This window comes from Triticum dicoccoides, chromosome 5B (genome assembly GCF_002162155.2).
Source record: "Triticum dicoccoides isolate Atlit2015 ecotype Zavitan chromosome 5B, WEW_v2.0, whole genome shotgun sequence".
NCBI classification, from domain to species: domain Eukaryota; kingdom Viridiplantae; phylum Streptophyta; class Magnoliopsida; order Poales; family Poaceae; genus Triticum; species Triticum dicoccoides.
This window is the reverse complement of record NC_041389.1, coordinates 26,488,285-26,509,599: the sequence shown is the minus strand read 5'-3', so window position 1 is coordinate 26,509,599 and position 21,315 is coordinate 26,488,285.

Genomic DNA, 21,315 nt, shown 5'->3' with positions numbered 1-21,315 from the left:
GGCGCAAAAGAGGCGGGGAAGAGAGAGGTTCGGAGGAGGAGCTCACAGCAAATCCAGTAGAGGCAACGGCGGGGCCGGGGAGGGACTGGAGCTCGCGAATCCCCGAAAGTTCGCCGGCGGCCGGAGGTTGGGGATGAGCTCCGGGAAGACGCTACAGGGCTCCCGCGGTCGAATGGGTTGGTGTAGAAGACGCAGAAGGCGATGGCGGTTCCTCTGGACTCATCGGAGAGGCACGGGATGGACGGTGGCCGCGGTAAATTGCGTCAGCGACGACGAGCTCCGCTCGGGTGTGCTCGGGAGAGGGAGCAGAGGGCGAGGGAGAGAGCAGAGAGTGAGGGAGAGGAGCGAGGGGCCACGGGGCGTCACCGTGGCGTCGCTAGAAGGTCCGGGGAGGAAGCAGGAGGTGGCCAGGGGTGAGCGCGCGCGGGGGCGACACGCCTCTGCCTACTGGCAGGGGTTGAAGACGACCGCTTCAGGCCAGTGGGCTGGGCCGCCAGCTGGAACTGGGCCAGGTGAGGCCAGGTGAGGTTCTCTCCTCTCTGCTTTAAATTTTGTTTTCTATTTTTTTCTGTAAGTTTGTGGCTTTATTAAAAAACTTAAACAGATCCAAAAATCATGAAACTAATCATGGCTACTGTTTAGAATATATCAAACAGTAAACATTTTTTTTTATGATTATTTGAGCATTTAAAATATTTTATAGCATTTAAATGCCCAAATGCAAATAGAGTATGATTTAATTCAGAGCCCAATATGTCATGGAAAAATGTGCAACACCTCTGGTTATTGTTTCCAATATTATCCAGAAATGATGAACATTTTTAAAAGCCATTTGGAAACACTGAGAAAATTTTAGTTGACCCTAGTGAATTCTTTTGATGCTAGGGTTTAGGCAATCCCCATTTCAAGTTTCCAAAAAATTTAGACATGATGCATGGATGATTATGCAACTACTTGCAAACAAACTCTAGGGCTGTGACAACTCACCCCCACTAAACAAGAATCTCGCCCCGAGATTCAAGCGTACGGTAAGATGAAGGGGGAACGCAAACTAACACAATCCTCACGATCCAGGTTGCCCTTCATAAGAACATTGATTCGATCACCATCATTGACTCGATGTCTTGCTCCGAGAACTCCAACCGACATGACAATGAGAGGAGAAAGAAAACTCTAGAAGGATCGATCTTCTCGAAGGTCGAACAACTCAGGATTAACTCACGGAATGAGACATAGCAACATCTCTCGAGCTGAGAGACGAAGCACACCTCTAGAGGAATGGAGTGGAACAGATGACGGAGGTTTACCAGGTAGACTACAATTCCACCTTTAAGAGGGTGTTGAACGGTTGTCAATGTAGCGAGGAGTTGAATTGCCATGATACCATAACAAGACATCTTAGAGGAGGTGACTCGTAGAATATATCCCCCTTAAGTGGCAAAAAGAATTACCTTTGATTCAAAGATCATTGAAACTCTTTATACCAGCCTAAGGCAATTCTTGAGCGATCGTTTGGAGGGGTTGGGTAGAATGGTATACTCGGACCAAAATGGATGATGTGGATTACCTTGTTGGAAACAACACAAGGGATGATTTTAGTAACTGGGGAGAAGCTCAACAGTAGAGAGTGAGTCCACTGTTGAAAGGGTTATAGCATAACCGAGGAAACTGAGAGCACTATGCAATTAATGCTGACAACAAAACCTAGAGCTTGCGCGTGCTCTCAAGAACTTGAGCATTTCCATATTCATCAAGGTTTTACCAACATCCGTGTCAAGGATCCTGGCAACACAACATACTACCATGAGGAATAGTGATGGATGATGCAGATGCAAAGGAAGATAACATTTTCTCAGATTCACCTTGGCGAGACCAAGGGGACAGAATCTGGATGATTGACCGAGAGACATTTAGCACTCCGCTTCTAATGTCCTCCTTGATGTGCTAGCGTATCCCATTCATTGAAATGGTTTGGTAACTAGAACATCAGGTAGAAGGTTGGACTTCGGGAACACCAAAAATCATAAGGCATAGCTAGGGAGTAAATCCTACGAAGTCCTTATGGGGAGGTGGCCAACTTCTTCAATCAAGATACTACAATAATAAGTCTTCCAGCGGGGTGTGTTGGCCACGACATCCACTTTACCGGTTATCGCGAGACCAATATTATAGTTCTTGGGAAATGTTCCAACCATCACATCTGCCTGAGATTCAGATCTGGTTGGTGTCAGAATATTCCAGACTTATCAAGTCTAGAAAGAAAAATGAAAGTTTACAACACAAATCGACGAGATGACGTTGCGTGATTCTCGGGGAATGAACTACGATAGCAAGCTCCAAAATATGAGCTGGTTCTGCTACAACATGTGAATACGTTGTCCGAGACAAACATGACCACACAGTAGTCTTATAATAAAACACTACCGAGTTCAGGAGGGGAACTATCATCAAGGATATCCAAGTCCTTGCATAAGTCTTGCTCTTAAGAAGGAACTTCTTCTCCTTGAACAAATCAACCAGTGGCTTGGTGTGCTAGGGATACGTATAGAATGAAGATGATCAGTCTATCAGACCATAGAATACTTCGCACATGCATGACTGACTTGGGATGATTCCAAAGAAAACAAAAACAATCTTTCTCGAACTCACGGCGACAACTTGCACCAAATGCACGTGAATCAGAGGAAGTCACTTCTTCCATCCAAGCATATTCTTCATGAACGAAACACGAAGATAATGCTTATATAAGTTTCCAATACTAGCTGAATGTTCAACACGAATCATGGAGGAGATAAAAATGTTGCTGATGGCTCAACAACAACCCATCTAGGTTTCCATATAGGTGGGATTCCACAACTATGTGAACAAGGTGATAGTATTGGTCAGACCCAAAAGACATAATGGTGTATGCTCGAGGAAAATCCACGAGTAAGACAACATTACGAACATCGTTGGTTCTGATTTGATTTGAGGATAGCCCATACTCAAATCAAAGTTTTGGCAAGACAATAGCTCCAACAACTGGTCTCGAGGATCAATCGATGAAGATATCATCTTTCTTCAACAACGACATAAACACAAGGATATCTCTTTGAAAATGAACTAAGTCGGACAAACTTTCATCTTCCAACTCTCCAAGTTGTTGTTCAGTTTACCAACTAGCTAAGGGTATCCAACACATATTTTTGGAGAAGGGGGTGGTTTATGAAAAACCAACTTGATCACGAACCCAACATAGCGGTCAGGTGACAACCTGGTAATACTTCCGAGAAGATATTTGGAAAATTACGAACCACCAATATGTTATTAAGCTCGAGAAGAATCTTGTTTCCGAGGCAAGATGATGTGATCAATTAAGCAAGGGATTGAAACCCTAACTCATTGATCGAAGAGTGCACCAGAAATAAGGACTAGGTAGCACGAACAGCCTTAGAATGATGATTCAAGAACCAACACGCTAAGAATGAAATTATTGTTCTTTAACTACCAAGCAACAAGGTTGCTAGGAGTATTGATTTCACACATCACGATTCACTTGTCGACATTCCGGTTGCAACAACACGGGAACCGAGAAATGAATAATGATGGAGAGAAGTATCACTGTGTCAAGAGTTCATAGGATGGTGTGCAATTCCCATGACATTCTTGATATAAAGATGGTAATACTCCAAGGTAGAACAGAGCAAAAGCAAGATTAGCAATTGATCTGCGGAGTACGACTGCTTTGACCCAATCCTGGAAATGGACAAGGTACTGGAGTTTGTTTCTCCTAGTCATTCCGGAATAGAATGGCTTGACGGACCACAAGAGTAATAGGTATCGATGAACGAATGCACGCATACTCTTGACTATCAATTGATAGACGAGGGTCGGGACACAACTAAAGAGAACAACTCAAGGGGACATATATCCTTTCGAGTTGTGGATGCATAGATTAATATGTCGAACCAAGTTCAATAGGTTTCTTCCAGATAACCCATGCAGAAAGGTAGAACTGGCAGAATCACAATTATGAATGGAGAACTCATCGAGGGCACTCCTGTTGTGATCCTTTTGATCCAACAAACTTCTGCCATAAGTGGTTCATAGTATTTGGAAGAAGGAAATACCATGGACCTCGAGGACTATCGCAAGGTTACTAATATCCTAAAGGAACTAGCAAACACTATCAACATGAAGTAAGTAGGGTGAATCTCGGGTTCAGAAACCCAGAAGTAGAATACCTACTACTAAGTGGCATCATGGGATGCTTTCGAGAAGAAAGGCCAGAATCATCACACTGGGACACAAATTATGGCTAAATTATTAGATGATCCCCTAAGACACCTAGGGTCATAATAAGAACTCCAACATATATGTCAAGGCAACAGAGTACCTCAACTCACCGATTAGTGTGGTTAATCTGGCCCAAAGGAACATCGAAACGGAAGGAAGGGATTTTGCAAATGCTTCAGACTATTTTAGAAACCTGGGATGACTCGGACATCATAACGGCTGTAAATGCTCAGAAAAGATTTAAGACATTTACAAAAATGGTGGCATAACCACTCAGAAGCAAAATATCAAGGTTTTGAGATCAATAGTTAACATACAGAGGTAGAAACTGAGCTGAGGCTTGAAACTATCAATCCTATAAGTCTCTAACATAGTAACTCGTCATCCTAGTAGATAGATGAGAAGCCTAGTTCTTAATCCCCGTAGAAGAGAAGAGGTTGAATCAGATCAGAAGGCCATGAGGTATAAGGAGTAAAACGAGCCTTACGTTCCCATCCCACAATCAATTCCCTTATATAACTAAAGAATTTCTAGACTCAACTTCGACCAGTTTGGCTTGGTAATCCTACAGGCAGTCAGGCCCTGATACCAAAGCTGTCAGGACCCCGACTCAATGCCACATCGATCTAGCATGTAACACCTTATATCACCTTGCGGCCTCACGCACGGTATTCCCACGGGTGTCGCCTTACCTTTGCCCGGGACCATTTGCGCCTTTTGGCACACGTATATGATAGTGTCGCTAGCATCCATATGATAAGGAGCCCAGGCTGACATGGCTAGCCGTAAACCCAAAGTGGCACAAACTTACAGGGACAGGCATCCATGACCCAGCATCGAACGTGTCGGTCATCAGCGAGTGAATCCAGGCTGTAGCACTGGGCTAGCAGGACTCCGATGAACCGGACTGTAGCGGGCTAACAGGACTCCGGTATTCATCGCGTGACATTTCCCCAAGGGGACAGACACAGGAACGAAGAAGGACACATGCCGGCCAGCCTAAGTGTTCCGGAGCAGTAGCAAGCTACCATGGCTCAGTGGAAGCACTAGGAGACATTTCCCGGTAAGAGAGGCTAACAAGGATAAACAACTAGATAGTCAGATCCCACACATACCAAGCATTTCAATAACATACACACAATATGCTCGATATGTGCAAATACAACATGACATCACAACATGACTCTACAACTCAAGTATTTATTCAATAGGCTCCGAGGAGCGAGATATTACAAATATGGGTCTCACGACCCAACATTCAGACCATACAAGTCAAACACATGCGGAAGCTTAACATGTCTGAGTACAGACAACTACACATGAAAAAGGCTGAGAAGCCCGACTGTCTACCAGATCCTGCTGAGGCACAAGATCGTAGCTGAGGTAACAAGCTAAACGTCGAAGTCCACATGGAACTACTAGTGAGACTGAAGTCTCTCTGCAAAAACATAAAATAGGCAAACGTGAGTACAAATGTACCCAGCAAGACTTACATCAGAACTAACTACATATGCATCATTATCAACAAAGGGGATGGTGGGGTTTAACTGCAGCGAGCCAGCTTTGACTCGGTGGCTATCCTGAACTACTACTGCAAGCGACTCTTTTGAGGTGGCGCACACGAGTCCACATATTCACCAACCAATACACCACTATGGATCCGCTCCCGTCTCCCTACGAGAACGCCATCCATAGCACTCACGCTTATCTTGCGCATTTTAAAGTATCCACTTTCACTTGTCTATGAACTGATAGGCAACCCAGAAGTCCTTTACCGCGGACACAGCTATTCGAATAGATGATGTTAACCCTACAGGGGTGTACTTCTTCGTACATGTTTCCACCACTTAGCGTCTGCACACGACATGTGCTCGGCAGACTTCAAGCGAAAGCCGACGTGGGTGTAGACCACGACCTACCTAAACACTCAAGTCTCTAGTCCAGGTTTATCGCATATTCGGGTTCCATCCATGAGGAGATCCGGCCGGGGTTTCGCTCACAGCCCCAAACGATGTGAACAGGGTTCCGTGACACCAAACGGGCGCCCGGTATACCCGGCCACGTGCCTACCGCATCACAGCCCACCCCTCCGGTCAGCGCTGCGCACGGCCTCCAGCATACTACAAACACCAGAAACTACTTGCAACTCCTGGACAGAGGACAAGGGTGAATAAGAAGTCGAGCGGGGTCATATTTCAGGGCCCAATGCATGGTAGTAGCTGAATCATGGATCACAAACACAGAGCTCAGTTCCTAACGACGGCTTCAATGAGACAACCCACCATGTACTCCTACATGGCCTCTCACCGCTACCTTTACCAAATCGTGTTCACACACTTAGCTCACACACAATAGGACATGTTCACACACCTCTGATTCATCCCCGATGAATCAGACCTGACTCAACTCTAAGCAATAGCAGGCGTGACAAACAAACATGAATGAGTAGGCACAACAGGGCTCAAACAACTCCTAGTCATACTAGTGGGTTTCATCTATTTACTGTGGCAATGACAGGTCATGCAGAGGATAAAGGGGTTCAGCTACCGCAGCAAGTAACAGTTGAATCAATTTTGTCCTAATGCAGTAAAAGAGAGCAGGAGCGAGAGAGTGGGTTTGTATCAGAATGAACAAGGGGGTTTTGCTTGGCTGGCACTTCTGAAGATAGCATTGAGTCTTCATCAGTGTCAACGATCACAACGTCGGAACATCGTCTACCGAGAGGGGACATATACCGGCAACAGAGAAGAAATACAATCAATGCAATGCACAATATGATGCATGCTCATGACATGGCAATATGAGTGTGTTGGCCTAATGCAACTACAACCAGATGGATTTGGGTCATATTGAGCCAAAGGTTCAATCCCAAATTCAAATTATGAATTCAAATAGTGCCTTATCATGTTTTTCACTAAACAGCAAGTTTAAGTTGTTTAAACATGCATGAAACCAGTGCAGATGGATAGATTGGATTTTTCTGATCATTTTTCATATATAAATTATTTAATTTGGAGTTACGGTTGAATTTCTATGAATTTTAGAAGTTTAGATCATTTTCTGGAATTTCCTGTATATGAATAAATCCAGAAAATACTAATTGCGTCAGCATTGCGTCATTATGACGTCAGCAGTCAAGGAGGCCGGTCCAGGTCAAACCTGACCTATGGGACCCATACGTCAGTGTCTCAGGTTGGTTTGGGTGGATGACAGGTGGGACCGGTCAACGTTAACTTGACCAAAGTCAAAGCTGACACGTGGGGTCCACAAAGATTAGTACTAATCTAAACAGGAAAATTAGACTAACCTAATTAGACACTGTGGCCCACATGGCGGTGGCTCTGGGGGTGTTTAGCGTGGTCATTAGTGCTAACTAAAATAGCGCCACGTCATCACGCCGGAGATCTGCCGGCGGCGACCACGGAACACGGCGGAGGCACGCCGGAGTTGCTCGGGCTCGCACTACAGGCGACGGTTTGTGGCGGGGTTTGGCTCTACGGCGAGCTGGCGTTCGCGCGCATCTGCTAGGGCAGGCAAGAGGGGCTGGGACGGCCCAAGCTTGCCGGAATCATGCTCGCGGCGGCGGACGGATTTCGGGTGTGCACGGGGTTGCGGCTACGGTGCAGGGAAGGCCTAACGGGTGAGTGATTCGAGCTCCTGGAGACTCCATGAGTGCGTTGACGTGCTCGGAGGCGAGCTTGCGTGGCCATAGCCGCGGTGGTGGCATGGCCGGCGGCGAGGAGCTATCGGCTCCGGTGAAACTAGGGCTACGCGGCGCAAAAGAGGCGGGGAAGAGAGAGGTTCGGAGCAGGAGCTCACAGTGAATCCGGTAGAGGCAACGGCGGGGCCGGGGAGGGACTGGAGCTCGCGAATCCCCGAAAGTTCGCCGGCGGCCAGAGGTTGGGGATGAGCTCCGGGAAGACGCTACAGGGCCCCCGCGGTCGAATGGGTTGGTGTAGAAGACGCAGAAGGCGATGGCGGTTCCTCTGGACTCATCGGAGAGGCACGGGATGGACGGTGGCCGCGGTAAATTGCGTCGGCAACAACGAGCTCCGCTCGGGTGTGCTCGGGAGAGGGAGCAGAGGGCGAGGGAGAGAGCAGAGAGTGAGGGAGAGGAGCGAGGGGCCACGGGGCGTCACCGTGGCGTCGCTAGAAGGTCCGGGGAGGAAGCAGGAGGTGGCCAGGGGTGAGCGCGAGCGCGGGCGACACACCTCTGCCTACTGGCAGGGGTTGAAGACGACCGCTTCAGGCCAGTGGGCTGGGCCGCCAGCTGGAACTAGGCCAGGTGAGGCCAGGTGAGGTTCTCTCCTCTCTGTTTAAATTCTGTTTTCTATTTATTTTTTTGTCAGTTTGTGGCTTTATTAAAAATACTTAAACAGATCCAAAAATCATGAAACTAATCATGGCTACTGTTTTGAATATATCAAATAGTAAACATTTTTGTTTATGATTATTTGAGCATTTAAAATATTTTACAGCATTTAAATGCCCAAATGCAAATAGAGTATGATTTAATTCAGAGCCCAATATGTCATGGAAAAATGTGCAACACCTCTGGTTATTGTTTCCAATATTATCCAGAAATGATGAACATTTTTAAAAGCCATTTGGAAACACTGAGAAAATTTTAGTTGAACCTAGTGAATTCTTTTGATGCTAGGGTTTAGGCAATCCCCATTTCAAGTTTCCAAAATTTTAGACATGATGCATGGATGATTATGCAACTACTTGCAAACAAACTCTAGGGCTGTGACACCTGCGGAATGCGGCCCCTTCGGCGGTCGCGGCTTCCGCGCCGCCCTCGCCAGCGTGATTGGCGACCTGAAGAAGAAGACAGAATGAGCCGAAAAGAAACTAGCTCAAGAAATCTGGGCGCAAGCGAGAGATGAAGCTTACCCCGTCAAGACCGGGGCCGGGGTTGGCCTCCCGTGCCCGCTACCGCGCTGTCTTTCCCTGCGATGGAGCCCGGGCGTAAGGATGTCGAATCGCGTTCAGAAGTATCTCCCGCGTTGCGTCAGGATGGATGAGGAGGTGCGCCGCAGCAAAGTAAGAAGACCAGACACTCACTTGCGGCACCGGGTTCGACTTGTTGTACGGCGCCTTGCCGAACCGCCAGTCCTCTCCAAGGTTGGCCCTAGAGATGCCGTTCACGCCGCGCGTGATCTGCTCCGCAGACAGCCGCGTCGACCCCATACGGTTGGGGTCTTGAAGGCCGACCATCTCGCTGATGAGGCAGGAGCGCCCCTGAAGTGGAAGGACCCGGCGCATGATGAACGCGGCGAGGAGGTCGGTGCCGGTGAGCCCCTCCTGCGTTGTCATCGTCGTCACCTGCTCGCAGAGATTGACGATCTCCTGCGACAGGCGCCTGGGTGAGTAGCCCCAGTCCATCTTCGCCCGCGGCGGCGCGATGGTGAAGTCCGGAAGGTTGATGCGATCCGCCCCATGGTTGCGGACGTAGAAGAAGCAGTTCTGCTATTTCTTGGTAGAGTCCTCCAGCGGGATCTTGGTGAAATCCGCCCCCGACCGCTTCGATATGACGGTAGCGCCGCAATCGGCAAACTTCCCGGCCGACGGGCCCTGCTGCTTCAAGTAGAAGAAGCGTGCCCAGAGGTCGATCGTGGGCTCGACCCCCAAGTACCCCTCGCAGAGCGTGACAAAGCCAGAGAGCTGGACGATGGCGCCAGCGCCAAGATGATGCGGCTGGAGCCAGAAGAACTCCAGGAACACATGGAAGAAGGCGCTCGCCGGCAGCCCGAACCCGCGCTCGAAGTGCGTGAGGAAGACCACGTGCTCCTGTCCCTTGGGCCGAGGCCTATGCTCACCACGCGGCAGGCGGACGCCAACATTCGTCTCCTGCGGCAGGCGCCGCGTCGCCCAGAGCTGGGTGATGTCCTTGGTGGTGACATTCAAGCCCATCTAGGAGCCCGATGGCAGCGACATGATCGAAGGAAGAAGAAGGAAGATGGACGGCGAAGGAGCTCTGCTCGGGGCAGCGGGCACCATAGTGCGTCAGTTGCAAAGAGCGGAGCGAGAGCAAAGGGACAGGAGGGCGCGAGCGAGAATAATGTCCACCGCCCCCCTGCCCCCTGATTTATAAACCTCAGTTTGAATGTGGGAAAGTGGGGAAGTGGGATCGTCTGCACGCGCCTGTTCCACTACCCCGCAATAAGTGCACACGTACACGCGTAGTAACTGCCCGGGGAAGAGCAACCAGCCCCCGGACGCCGTAATAAATACGCACGCGCGGGCCAAGGGTGCGCGGCGGCGGGCCCCCGCCCATCGCCCAGTCCCGTCATGCGCGTGGCCTGTCAGGCCCCTCCGACTTCCGGGCACCACGTGGCGCCCGCACGATGCCTAATGGATTGCCCCAAGTTTCGGCGGACTCCTCGGTTCCCGCCACGGCAGGGATGCCGCGATCCGGTTTCCGAGAAAACTGGCACACAGTGGGTGTTGCCGGACCCGGCGCTCGCAGAATCCACCTTGCTTAAGGGGGAAACTGCAAAGGCCCACTCATCCGAAGACGGCGGACCTTCACAACTTCGGGGACTACTGTCGAGGGGATGAACCCCGGGCAGGCAACGGAACCCGGATCCTCTTCAAAAACAACGGGGCTGGCACCACCCCTCAATACTGACACGCGCTTGGCCGGGTCGCTCGACCCGGCCGAGCCCCGCAAGCTGGCCAGACTCGTCGACCCTGCAAGACACGGTGACTCGGCCCCAACAACCAGCGCAAGACAGCCGAATCTGGCACGACCAAGGCTTCCTCAACAAGCTAGCACCACCCGTGGCATGCTACGCAATCCGGCAACGGGTCAGCTCCCATCCCATCCAGGTCATACGATGGGACGAGTCTTCAATCAACGATGACCAAGGCAACAGTGCCCCACCCATGCCTCTGGTCAGCCGAGCGTGACAACAGTGCCCCTCACCTACCCGCTGACCAGGGTTGGCGTGGCTACAGTGCTCCCGCCCTCACCGCTGACGATAGCAAGTGGCAGCCTGACGGAGAGCACTATACATGACTCGACTCGGCCATGCCCTAACGATCGACAAGACGGCACACAGTCCCCCTAGGCACGCGGGGCCCGTGCCTAGGGGAACCCAGTGAACCACAAGCCCTCGGCGGGACCCAACCCGGGTTCCCGGACACCGACGATATGGACCCACCGATCTGTAACATTACCATTGTACCCCTGGGGGGTTGGTCTATAAAATCCCCAAGGAGCCCACGATCATACGGGCAAGCAAAAAGCAGAGAACGCATACAAAGGAAAACTAATAAGCATAGGACTAGCCACCAAATAGCAACACCGGAGAGAAGGAGCAGCCCAAGCCTTGGCTAGCTTCCTTCCTCCTCCATACAGCTCCAGGAGCGACATTGTACTATCGATCATCCAACTACACTCGGCAGGACTAGGGGTATTATCTCTCCGGAGAGCCCCGAACCTGGGTATGTCGGGCGTCCTGCGCCTGCTCTTGCCAACCTCGCCTCTGAAGTCCACCAGCGCCCTCGAGCCTCCTCCTCTCTTTAGACATCCCTTGGCATCTGCCGTGCGCCCACCACGACACCGCCCGCTCTGTTGCAGATATTTGGCCATGGATGTCGCCGTCGCCGCTAGTTGGTCCTTGTTGTCAAACCAAGACTGTATCTCCCACATCCTAGCTAGCTTCACAGGGTCTCCGTCTGCGATCCTCACGTATTGGTTGTGCTCCTCCATCGATGTACTTCTCCACAGCACCTTCACTCGCTGGCGGTGGTTTCTGAATGGAAGAGGAGAGGAGCAGCGCTGGTTTTGGATTAGAACGGGAGAGGAGCGACGTTGGTTTTGGACTAGAACAAGAGAGGAGGGGCGGTGGTTTTGAAATGAAAGAGGAGAGGAGCGTCGCTGGATTTAGATTGGAACAGGAGAGGAGCGGCGGTGGTTTAAGAGGAGAAGAGCGGAAGAGCGACGCAGGTCTTAGAAGTAATTTTTTTGTTTTGCGTATTTTGGGTCAAAGTTTGACCATGTACTGTATTTGACAAGCAAAATGTGAATGCATGTCACCAAAAATTGTATCGATTGGTTTGTATCTGAATGTACTTTCAAATGATATTATTTTTGCAACGTATAACATATATTTTATGTGCAAATATTATGGTCAATTATGACCCACAATAAAAGGGAGACTAGTTAATGTGGGGTCACTTTCTTAATTGAAGGGTAAATTGATTTTTATTTTGATCCAGTCACAGCGCGCCGGCCCTCTCGTCCAATCCTAAATCGCTGCCACACGCTCCTCTCCCTCTTCTCCAGTGCAAAACCACCTCCTCTCCTCTCCATCATCTCCATTCCACAACCACTATCTCGCCTCTCCCTCTTCTGATCTTCTCCATTACAAAACCACCTCCTCTGCTCTCCATCATCTCCATTCCAAAAACACCATCTCGGCTCTCCCTATTCTCTACTACAAGACCACCGTCTCTCCTCCCATCTTCCAAAGCTAGCACTGGACCACTCAGAAGGACATCTATGGAGACGATGCAGCAGCGAATTAGGTAGATCACTAGCGGCGACCAGGCAAAGTTAGTCAGGTTGAAGGAGATCCTTACTTGGTTTGACAATGAGTGGGAGATTTCGAGGATGGTGAGGGTCATGTGGCAATGTATGTGAAAGAGCGAGACAGCGGTGATGAGGGCGGCGATGTACATGTACTCCTCGGCGGCAGTCACGCCGCAATCCTCCGAGTTCATCGAGTATCTCCTCTGGGCGATGGAGTAGACATATTCGCCCGAGGCGACAGTCAGGCGGAGGTGGTGGGCGTACTGGTCGAACGTTGAGCACCCATAGGATAATGAATTGATCGAGTATGGTGTGTTGTTCGTGACGGTGCAGAGCCAGCCGGGGCCACAGGAGTATTCGTTCTCCCACTGCAAGAGGAGGCCGGATGGCGCGACATCGCTTCCCCACCGTTCTCCATGATTCCCTTGACGCTCGCCTCGTTTCAACGGCAGCGGTAGGGTTTGAGGTAAGATTCACACTAACCTAATCTTCCACCTGCTCATGCTTACAATCAGTGTGACAACTAATGAAAATCATGCTTACAATCAGTCTCCGAGTACTATGCCAATCACCCTAAAATAGCTATGGACCTTTGGGTCAAAGTTGTGACACAATGTACAAATAAAGAAAAATAGATTGGTGCTTCTTTCAGAAAAGAGTACTCCCTAGAAAACTGCCAATATAAGCTACTAGTATTTGCTTAGAGGATTTGCTGCCGAGAAAGATCCGTCCACAGAGAGCGCCACACATCCCACTGGTGGTGGTGGATGCCAATGGGTGCATGGTGCATGGTTGGTGTCAGTAATTTTTACTTGGCACACCTTGCACTCTGCATATATACCGGTTCCATACGTACATTTGTGCAGTTCCACCAAAATGCAGCTGAATAACCTTGTTTGCACAGATAATGAAAAAGCATGATTACATTATAGTGGCACTAGTTGATGAAACACACAAAACAAATAGAAGAAAATATTGCGATAGTATCATAATATGCCATGTTGCGAGGGCGAGATGGGCCGTGCGACACCTCATACGGTACGCCTCATACTGGAAATCGTCCCAAGTCTCCCAGATACACCTTCTGCCAGTGATGAACATCAGTGTACATCAGTAGTACAAGGAGGCGCCTTGAGACATTCAAATCTCTATTTTTGTACGGATCAACTAAAATAAGCACCCCAGTTTGCAGAAACGCTCAAACATTAACAATGGGACTAGTTGATGAAACATACATTAATAAAGAGAAGCACTTTCTTTATCTACATTGGAATGAAATGATAGAGAGGACACTCGCTCTATTTTAACTGTATTATTACTTCATTTTATCAGTGACACTAGGGTCGAGTAGGTGGCAAACAAGGTGTACCGTGCGTCGCAAGGATGGAGGCTGGGGGTGCTTAGACTGGGATGCTGAAGCTGGCTCTTTCAGTCACCAATATGGATGATTCAATTCATGGGACCTTTTGGTGCAGTTCACCTAAAATGAAGCAATGTCCCATGAGCTAGCAGCTTATTTTCATTTTTTTTAAGAAAAGGGATCCAACCCTGGTTCCATTTCCATCAGAAAACGAAACCCACAGAGCTTCTTCTTCATTAGTTGCAATAAAATTGAGCAATATCAAGGTTGGTTGTGAAGCTCCTGGAATGTTCAACTATAATTTGGATATCATTTGTGCAGTTCAACTAAGATCGAGCGTGAAATGTATATCTCTGTTTGCACAAAAAAAGGTGGAAAGGAGGGTGACTAACAAGTGATGAAACATGCATCAAATAAAAATAAGCATGTTCCTTATCTGAATGGCAATCCTACAAGGACAATAGCAATTTCTAAATCAGTGGCATTGCTAGATATTAATGTTGGCATTAAGATTAACTATGAGAACCGTTAAATATGACATTACTTTGGGCACGGGAGAGTAGGCGGACCAGGACAGTTGCATTTCTAATAAAAAGAACCAACTTATCTTAATGGGAAATTTAGCAGGACAAATAAAAAAGTGCCATTGATTCATCTTACTAGAGGCATTACATTGAAAACAACATTGGTTTAACGTGTCCTTACTTTTAATAGTGCGACCGCTACATTTTACCAGTGGCATTACATAAGAGTGGCTCGAGGCAACAAACATCAGAACAGGATATCTGGGTTGGTCCCATTTTTGTTCGGTACAGCCACCTTATACCGTGTGAGGCTAGCAAATCTAGTGCTGGACTTACTCTGTCGACTTGTCCCCCAGTCCCCACTTTCTTTCCTTTTTCAACCAATAGATAGGGTTTATATTGAGTTTGTACTACGTTTCCCTTTATTTCCCTATTAGACCTAGAGACTAGTTGGATAGCCAGTCTCTGCTACTTTTCGCCCCCATTATTTCCTCTTTCGACCAAGTCCTAGATTTAGGTAACAAATCTTCCCCCACCCCCACCCCCTTTCTTCCTCGTTTGAACCAAGTAGTACAAGATTCGAGTGCATGAACTAGTTTTACCTCTTAACCGTAAAAATTTAGGTGGTTTTCGAACAGCCGATCGATCCTATCTATGAGGGGGCCTGAGAAATAGTAAAAGATACAAATGCAGTGACGTCAGGAGCTTCAGAAGTAGAGCAAAGCTGGTTCCGAAGGAAGTTATACCTGATGGTTGTCGGGATGTCGCTAGGTGGGCGGCGGAGGCCGGTTCTGCCCACACTACGGCAGCGAGGAAGAAGGGGTCGGAGGCCCTCCCTCGCCAGTGGTGCTTGGGAGAGAACAGCAAGGCAGGCTGATCGGGACACGCCAGTAGTTGGTAAGAGCCGTCGCCGAGGACGACCGTGTGAACGTTGCACCTTCTCACCTTCCCGGCGGAGAGGATTCGGCTGGATCTATGACCAGCGGTGAGCAGAGAGAGAGAGTGTGGCCACCACTGTCGTGTTTAGATCTGGAGAGGACGATACAGTGTAAAGAGAGCAACACTAGCAAGCAAGTGCGGAGGCTCCTGCCTATATAGTGGGGTACAAGTTTTCTTTTGTCTACCGGAGTCGGCTTGACCTCGTCAATGACTGTCGAGAAGTCTGCATGCACGTGGCCCGAAGGCGCAGTTGTCGTCATTTTGATCTGAAGCAGCGGATTATAACATATAACATGAAAAAGTGCCGCATGACAAGAAATCATAACCTCACTACCCAAAGGAGACAACATGAATCCGGACAGACGAACTAGACGAGGATCAAAGCTCAAATTAAAGATAAACTCGTAGAAAAGGGGTCCGTCGATAGATGTCCTAATTAACATAGCCGACTTGACTTAGATGGCATCCGAGTAGTCTTCGTGCATGTGCCACCAATGACTAGCCCAACTCAGTTATCCAAAGTGATCCCAAGCACATGACACCTAATTTTGCGAGATGGCAAGAAACCTTTTTTTAGATTTCTCACCAGAACTACAACCCTGTACAACACAGACTGCACGATATGTAGACGATAGCCAATCCAGACTTGATTGCTAAGCCATTTAATGCCCTTAGCACCTCATCTAAATCACCATTTCATTGGAAGAGGTCACTCCTTGGCAAATGCAATAAATACTACTCCCTCTGTCCCATAATATAAGAATGTTTTTGGCACTACACAAGTGTCAAAAACATTCTTATATTATCGAACGGAGGGAGTACGAAGAAAGAGATAGAGAGAAGTAAAAAAATACACTTATAGCCAACCTTATAGCTAACCTTGTTGTAGTATGAGTGACTAAGTGATGCCATGCCAACATCAGATAGCCTAACGCACCGTGTTAAATCGCCAAGGGCGTGACCGCACGAGCGACGCGATGGTCGTGGTAGGCGCGACCATGATACGGGCTGCTGACAGCCCTTGGATCTGAGATCGAACGGTTGCATGCTAAGTTGCTGAAAATTGGCAGAATAACCCTCCAGGATAGGATATTCACCCATAGGTCTAGAATCACACCATGCAACCGTTTGATCTCAGATCCAAGGGCTCTCAGAAGCCCGTATCATGGGAGGATGGAAAGCCACAACCCTGTCGTTCGCACGCTGGCAGTTTGCTCCTACTCATCCCTGTACGTCCTTTAATATTATGGCGGTTCGCTCCTAGTCGTCCCGTCCTTTCACATTACGGCAGTTACACTAATCCTAACCCTCCTCCCAAATCCATGGCGTCCCAAATCTCCATAATCGGCAGTGAGTACAAGGTTAGAACCAGCACCGGAGATGAGTTCGACGTCATCTACACCTGTTCTTCCACGACGATGAAAGGATGCCTTGCTCGCTTTAGACGCATGTTTGAAAACTCAGATGATGGGTTGGTCGCTGGGCTAGATGTTAAGTACACCACAGTCCTGGGATGGGAGAAGGATCTAAAGGAGGAAGAGAGGAAGAAGCCCGCCGTGATCCAGGTTTGCATGCATGACTTATGCTTGGACTGCCACATATGTTATGCCGATGTTGAATGCCTGGATTTTAAGAACTTCCTCAAGAGCAACCAAGTCAAATTCGTTGTGTTGAGCCCCACGCGGAGCTATATTATGTTTCTTCTCGTTACTTCAACTCTTCAGTACATACATACTAGTATTTCTTACATTTCATCTTTTAGTCAGTATAGTAATACCACTCGTTTCTACACATTATATACGTACAATATATATGGCCAACATCATATAGCCAGCAGTTTAGTTATCAAAGAATTTCAGGGTGCTTAGTTTTGTTAAAGAATTCTAGGGTGCTTAGTTTTATTTGAGGGGTGGGTTGTGTTGGACATCATTATTGTGACCAGCCTTTTTAATAGTACTATATGCATAATTTGGTGACGAGCGCTCTTTATATGTACCACCTTTTTTTAATTTCAAGTTCTGCTCCATGACGCAATCCATCGATACTACTACTGTACAAAAGTATACATTTTTTAAAAGGCTAGAGGGCGGGGCAGTCTAGCTTGGTCGGTTTCACGAAAGGCGAGGGCCTTTGTGATTTGACGGCTCATTACTGCTGGAAGGCGGGCCTTCTGATTTGACTGCTCATATAAATGTGCCGACGACCTGAGGAGGAGCAAAGAACTGTGCAGTATACTCAAGTTTTCCACTGGAGTAGTACTATGACGGGGGAGCACGAAACACGGCAGCCCAGTGCCATATGGCGATAAAAAATGATCTAATTTGCTAGTTATCTCATTGTTAGCATTGTTCTATTCATGCCTCGCAGAGAACGTGACATGTGCGGTGAAACACCCAAAGCAAAAGATGAAACACAGGAGCAAAAGAAGAAGGAAGATTATCACCCCAAATGATCTAATTCGCCGCGGAGTCGTAACTGCTTCTTCGTCGCCTCCACGACCTCCATCTCCTTGTGCGTCTCCTCCGCCATCTTCTTCATTCTGTCCATGACGTGGGATTTCTCGACACGAGCCTTCGTTATTTGTTCCACGGCCTCATTATGTACCTTGACAGCAGCCGGGTGCTTGATGCGGAGCTTCGCCAACTCCTCCTTTTGTTCCATGACGTGGGCATGCAGCATCTTCATCGAGGAACTACTTTTCTCATGCAGCTTCTTCCAGCCGACGTTCTTCTCCTTCAACAGGTAGAGCTCGTGGCAGAGCTTTGCCTTGTCCTGTTGAAGTTACAGGATTTCGCCAGTCGCCTTCTTCTCCGAGGCAATGCACTTCTTCAGCAGCATCACCAAGTCGGTGTTCAACTCCCCCTGCTTATTGAGCTCAGCGGGCATGTCGTCGAGGCTCTCCTTCAGCAGCTCCACCAAACCGTGGATGAACTCCTTCTGCTTATTGAGCTGATCGGGCATGTCGTCGAGGGATAACGACTCCAGCGCCGCCGACTCGGCATGTTCGTCTCCGCGGCTAGGGCGCTCCTCGAAGCCATCGCCTGCCCATGAGCGATCTTTCAAGGTCTCTGCGTGGTGGCGAGCCCTCTCTTTTTTCCACAGCCTTGGTTGCCCCTCCCTTGTTAAGAGTAGTTCTCGACCTAGAGCTCTGCTCACTGGCCATGGCAAGGACAGACGAAGAAGAAGCACTTGTTAGGAGGAAAGGTAGAGTAATTTTCGGTTAGGTAGTTCCCCTTTTTATAACCTAATTACTAGCACTAGTACTAATACCTGCATAGTGGGAACACGTTCATGTCTGGTACGTACTAGTAGGTGTGAGAAGGCTTTCGAATGGGATGGGAACAAGGTAAAGATTAATTGATGGTTTTGGTTTTGAGGCCCGAAACGGCTCCCGATGAGCTTAGTAGAACATAAATTTCAAGTAGACTACACTGCTCAAATGCGTAAATATTATGTTACTGTCAAAAATTGGCACAAAATACTAAGGAGACCAATGGAAGTACTAGCAACCCATGATTTAACTACTCCAATGCGCGCAGTGGAGTAGTAATGTCTTTCTTCCGCCCTCACGTCCACTCAATTTGCATGCGCTGTATTAATTGACCATCAATGAAGTGAACGACTTTATACGCATCAAATTATCACATGGGGTGGATCTTGGTACAAAATTGCGTCCGCCCGTGTACCCGCGTGTGTGTGCGAGGGAATGAGTGCGTGCGTGGCGTGCGTGCACATCTTCGCTTCGTGCATGTACCGACAGTATGGCTCAGGGCGAACGAGTACATTCTTCTGGAACCAGCAGCATGTCACTGTGATCAATCCACACAAGGAGGTCGCGACAACACCTCCACATGTGCCACGTGGCTTCATGAACTATAAGAGAGACACTGTGTAGCGTGCCATTGGAATTCCAATTTATGTGTTTTGCACATACTCGAAGTACTAGTAAGGTACACGTGCATTGCACGCATCAGATTTTGCAACCAAATTATGAATAAATACCACACTATAGAATGTAAGCTCTGAGTCATATATGCCTGATGTAGACCTTCGTTTAATTCTTATAGTTCATCTCATTCAAAATCAATTAGTTTTTATAAAAAAGCTAGGGCCTCTTGGATTCATAGGATTTCCAAAAGGCAGGAATAGGAAAAACATGGGATTATAGTGGAATGTCGTCTTGAATCCTACAGGATTGTATGAGTGTTTGATTGTGCATAGAAAAAACGCAGAATTTTTTCAAATAGGTTTGAGTGGATGGGATGTTTCCTATGAAATATAGTGCAAATGAATCATATGGAAAAATTCCTATGGTTTACAATCCTACGAATCAAACAACCAAGATAGGAAAAATTCCTAAGGATTAGAATCCTCCAAAATTCCTTGGAGAATCCTTTGAATCAAAGAAGCCCTTAATCTATTTTATGATTCATGGAATTGTGCGTTTTAAAGCATAAAGTAAAAACAAATAATGGCAATTCAACTAGAAAAAAGTTTGGGCAGTTATGATACGGAAGATTCTAGAACAAAGGAGAACCACTATTGTTTTGAGGTTTGTGCATTATGCTTAAGTTCAACCATGGAGTTTGCTAGATTGTACATGTGGCAAAATCTGGTGGGGGCTAGAAGATGGTGCGAGGGGCCGAGTGGAGGTAGAATATGAAGGAGTGCACAAGTGCGAGATTGATATTTAGAGAGAGGGGGCGAGAACATGCGCTGTTGCGCGCACTGGCGGAGCCATGAAAAATAAATGAGCTAGGGGGCCAAGCATTGCTAATCCTTTACGAGGAGGGCCAATTCATGAACTTAAACCATTTTTAGCAGAAATTGTCTAATGATCACATTCATATTAGCCTCAATATATAGTTATGTTTGGGGGGGCAGGGCCCTTGCTGCCCCCTGTCTTTGCCATTGTGCGCGCGTTTGAGAGATGAAGCGGAAGGAATGGATGATAAGAGGGGGATGTTGGATATATAATTAATGTGGGTGTATTAGCTATATATGTAGGGGGTTGTTTGGTTCTAGGCCTAGGAGTGCCACACTTTGCCATACAATGTTGCCAAACTTGCCTAAGGTTAGTTCTTCAAAATGAGAGCCACAAGTTGGCAAGCCTAAGGGAATCTTGCCACACTGGTTGTGTGTATGTGATGCGGGACCATAGTGTGGCTTGCCTAAGATGTGGCTTGAACCAAACACACACCTAAGTTGGTCAAATTTGCCTAACCTTAGGTGTAGCAAGCTTTGGCAAACTTAGTCTCAAACCAAACAACCCCGTAATCCTATATAGAGAGGTATAGATTGATCAATGTGGATGTGGGAAAGAGGGTGAGACCTCACTGGATATATCGATTGATCGGTTTGTGTGGAAAACTATGAAAGACCTAGCTATATATACACACATAGACATAGAGGAACATCGATCGTTGCACATGCACGCGTGAGAGATAAAGAATGCCCGATATGGTGGAGAGGGGGATGTATGTGGGTGTGTGCCTTCATGGGAGACCGGCCTGAAGAAAAAGATTGCATGTGTGCGATGGATAATGCCGACTGGTAGTGTATGTGCATGCATGCACGAGAGAAAGTTAGTGGTACAATTATGAAGAGAAGACGACTGTGTGGGTGTAAAAGACTAGGTGAGGTCATAATCAATGTAAAGTTGAATTCAAATATTT